Raw genomic sequence first — 4,622 nt, 5'->3', positions numbered from 1 at the left:
CCCCAGCCTGCATCCCAGTGGCTGGGCCGAATGGGGGAGCGTAGGTGGGGTTGAAGCGGGGTGGGGGGGGAGCCCTGGGACTCAGGTAAGTACCACCTAGGCCTCCCACTGGGCACACCTGGGGAAACAGTGCCAGAGGGGAAAGGGCTTGTCCAGGGCGACCCTTTTTACACACGCAGGGGCTGTGGTCACCCCATGTCCCCCTCTGGATCCCTGCGAGACCTGCAGGTCTGGATGAGGATCTCAGGCCGCCTGCTGGTCGGGGGAGGCAGGGGTCTCAGAGTGTTGGGCCAGCTCTTCCCGAATCTCCAGAGAAGCTAGAAATCTGGGCTCACGTGTGAAGTCTGCATTTTTCAATGTTGGCGAAAACAAATCCCAACATACCAAAGCCTCAAAAATTGACAGATTTCAGACTTGGCCCCCTGGTCACCGGTTCGAGGCCCAGTGGGTTCTGAGTGGGGGCGGAGAGGGCCTCTTCCCTGCAAATCCCACAGCCCTGGCACAGGGGCTGGGGGCGCGGTTGGGGTGGACCAGGCTGCCCCCTGTCTGCTGACCAGGTGTGTCACAAGAGTCACCCGCAGGTCTGGTTTCCCTGAGTGCCCACGGGGAGAGTAGGGGTTCCTTTACGGGGACCTTGCACCGCACAGCCTGGAGGAGGTGCCCCCCAGTTCACAGGAACTGAGGCCGCTGGTTCCCGAAGCCCTGGGGCTGGGGATAGGGGCTGCGGCTGGCCAGCCATTCCCTCTAGCCGCCACCAGAGGGCACCACGTGCACACCCCTGAGGGCACTGGGGCCCGGGAAGTCAGGGGAGCCCCTGTCTACAGAGGTTTTGGGATGCCCTGCCTGTCCTTCGTGCCCCCCCAGCTGGAGATGCTGGGCCCTCGGTCCTGGGCACCCACCATCTAAACTTCTCTGGTCCAAAGAATGTACATCCCTGCTTGTTCACTGGGCCACGTGGTTGGCACTGACGGTGTACGTGGGTTCGGGGGTTCTGCCAGCACAGAAGGAGGTGACAACGAGGCTGGTTCCTCTCTGGGGACGCTGCTGAGGCTGGGGCTCGATGTTGGAGGGCACGTGAGGGTGTCCCCTGCTCGGGGTCTGTGTGTCCCCACCGGCACCCCAGCTGGGGCTCCGCCCACCTTCCTGCTGCACCCCTGGCGCCCACACACTTGGGGCTCGGGAACGACTGCTGGTTTCTTTGTCTAGACAGAAAGTGCAGGGTTGTCCGCAGGCAGCGCCTTGGGGGACAGGAGGGGGTGGCATGTGATGTGGAGAGGGGACCAAGCCCCCAGCGAGGGACGCTGCTCACGTGTGCTTTTAGGAGAAGCCCGACCAGCAAACGGGGCCGCTGGGCAGATGGCTCTGCATGTTTCTCTTCCTGAGCATTTGATGAGCACTGGCAGTCTTCGGCCCCCTGTGCCCCTGGGGGCTGTTCTTGGATGCAGCCGCTGGGGCTGCCTCAGTTTCCCCAGGGGCGGGACAGGAAGACACCGGATCCAGTGAGATCATCTTTGGCAAACGCCTGGAGGCTCAGGACCCGGGGTCCGTCTCGGGGTCCCAGTCGCTGAGGCAGAGGGGCAGGGCTGGGCGTGCCTTCATTCTGGCGCACAGGCTGCCCACCCCTTCCCTGGGCCCACCACCCTCCGGACTGGGAGCCCTTCGAGGACGGGGACGGGGCCTACGCTGGAGGCGTCGGGTGGCGCCTCCCAAGCCCCAGCCTCGTTCCTCCCCCACTCTGGGGCCCTGACGAAGAGCATCTCTGTTGTACACCGGGGGCACCCCAAGGTCCCATGGCGGCTGGCAACGAGAGGAATTTAGGGGTCTCGCCTGGCAGCAGGGGGCAGAGGTGAGGAGGAACGGGCCAGAGGTGTGGGGGTCCCTGACCCCACCAGGGGGTCCCAGGGGGAGTGAGGTCCACAGGGAAAGGAAATCCCAGGTCAGCCGAGGACCCCACCCTCATCGCACAGATGACAGGAAACTCAGGCCTGGGTGAGGGGCTCCCTATGTAAGGTCACTCTCCAGTCGGGGCTGGACACCGGGGCGCTGCCTGGTACAATGGCGCTCATGCAGGCAGCCCAGACGGGGAGATGCCATCCCCCTTCCGAAGTGAGCGGCACATGTGGGCACTCGGGCCCGCCACACAAGGCTGAGGGGACAGCCAGTATTGCTCGAGTCTAGTGGTGGTGAGTTTTCCAGGCAGCCCTCGGAGCTTAAGCTCTGAGACCCCTCCCTGGCCTGGGGCCTGCCAAGACCCTGGCCTGGCTTTGTCTCCCTGGTCTCTAACTATTTTGCCCTCAGAGGGCCTCCAAACTGTGGGTTCCAGGGCTTTGGACCTGGACCCGCCCCAGCTGAGCAGGAAATACGGGCCATGTGCTGAGGTGCTGAGAGGCTGGGGAGGGGAGCTGCAGGCGGGACAGCAAGGCAAAGGCCTCGGGCCCAGGCCAGCTGGGCCTGCTGGAAGCCCCTGTGCCCAGAGCCCAGCGCTGGGGAGGAAGAGGTGGGGCAAACTGGGTGGGGAGGGACCGGGGCTTCTTTCCACGGGAAGTGGGAGTCCAGCAGCTTTGGGTAACAGACCACTCACTGTGAACTGATTTGGGGTTTTATTCCTGTTTGCCCAGGCTTGTCCCCAGCCCACCCCACCCCCACCACCTCTGGGTCTTCATCTCCTACACCGCCCACCTGCCAGGTCCTCAGTATCCCTTCTCCTCACACCAACCAGGCACCATCCTGCCTGAGGACCTTTGCACAGGCCACGACACCTGCCGGCCGCTCTGGGCTCCGTCCTCCCCTCAGGTCCTGGCTCTGACACCACCCACTCTGCGAGGCTTCAGACATCCCCCCAACACCTCATCCCCTGTCCCGGCTCAGGTTGAGCTCACCCCCTTCTAACGGACACTACAATGTCTGCTAAACATCACATCTGCTGTGTTGACTGTCACCCCACCAGGGCAGGGGCGGCCTGAGAGGTTCACTTCTGAATCCCAGCCCCCATCAGGTGCCTCATAAGTATTTAGTGAATGAATGAATGAGTGAGTGAATGCTAAGAATGCTCTGGCCCAGGGCAAGTGGTGAGACGGGGTGGGAGGGACAGAGGCTGGTGGCAGCCTGGCCCAGGGTGGAGCCCGTGTGTTGGGGAGGGGTCTTCAGGAGAGGGGCTGGGACCCTCTCCTCTTCTGACTTGCAGGTCCAGGCCAGGTCCCTGGGGGAGGGATGCCATTCTGCCTCTCCAGGTCCTTGGGCTGGGCTGTGGGTCCACCTCCTCCCTGCTCTCAGCCGAGAGCCCTGGGGCTCTGGCGGCCTGCCTGGACTGACATCTTCCCAGGGCAAGCATGAAAGATCCCCCTTCAGCTGGAACACACAGCTGCCTGGGCGGGCCACAGCCTGGCACTGCCGACTCTGCTGCTCGCCCAGCCTCTCTCTCTCGCAGACTCAGGGCAGACGGCGGCCCAGCCTGTCCACCCATCTGGCTGTGGGTCTGGCAGGGTCTGACTGAAGACACAGCAGAGGTGGCCACTGGAAGGCCCCCCAGGGCTCAGGACAGCCTGCAGGGGGACAGGAGATGGCCCGGCTCAGCCCACCCATTGTTCAGATGGGCCCATCCCTCAATGCCCTTGAGTCCCACCTACTGTGCACAGGGACATGTCACATCTCCACCCTCATGGTCCTGACCTCCAGGTGGGTGAAGTCACCCAATATGACGTCAGGCCTGAAAGCGCTAAGAAAGCCAGAGGGTCCCTGGAGGCCAGCGGTGGTCTTCCACCCCTCTCCCTGTTTCTCCAGGCCTTTCCTTATCTCTGCTCCCCATCTCTCCTTTGTGCAGGACGCTCTGGTTGAGCTGGGGTGGGGAGTGGAGGCTGGGAAGAATCCTGGGCTTGTGGCCTATGTCACCTGACGCCAGGAATCACTCCCCCAGCCTGGCTCTAGCCCCAGAAGCAGAGCCTCGAGTGTTTTTCCAGATCTGGGGGCCTATGGGGCGGGGGCTGGCTGGAGCCTGAGCCCAAGGAGCAGAGAAATGGGGAAGCCCAACGGGGCTCACACGTGGGCATCCGGTGGGAAGGGGTGGCAGACCCTGGGTCCCCCTGTGACCCTGGGCGCTTTCCCACTTTAAAGCCCACCAGCCTTTTGGGAGAGCCCCCCGCCTCCCCCCACTGTACTTTTAGGGCCTTGTTTGAAGGTGGGGATCCTCAGAACCCTTGGGTGGCTCTTCCTATTGGCCCAATTCGGCCTCAGTTTCCTCATATGCAGGAGGTGGGGGAGAGGGGGCCACGGTGGGACCTGGAGACTCCTGGCCTGACCCCACTTTGCCGCTCCCCACACAACACGTCTTTGTCCGGGGGCTCAAGTGACAAAGCAAGCGCTCGTGTGGCCTTTTATTATGGAAATCCTCAAACCTATAGAAAGGATGGAGGCTAGTATGGGGGCGGCTCCACTTCTCCGAGCCCCAGCGTCAGTGGTTACCGCCCCGCTGTGTCCTCCGGACAGAGGCGAACTGAGGCGCCAGACGAAGGCCCCTCGTCAAGGTCGCGCGCGGCGGCGATGACCTTGGGCGCGTCCCTCTTTTTCGCGGGCCTCAGTTTCCCCTTCTGGGACTAGGCTTGATCGGATCTCCGAGGCCTCGAGCC

Source organism: Lipotes vexillifer, unplaced genomic scaffold (genome assembly GCF_000442215.2).
Source record: "Lipotes vexillifer unplaced genomic scaffold, Lipotes_vexillifer_v1.1 scaffold225, whole genome shotgun sequence".
NCBI classification, from domain to species: Eukaryota; Metazoa; Chordata; class Mammalia; order Artiodactyla; family Lipotidae; genus Lipotes; species Lipotes vexillifer.
This window is presented reverse-complemented; position numbering follows the sequence as displayed.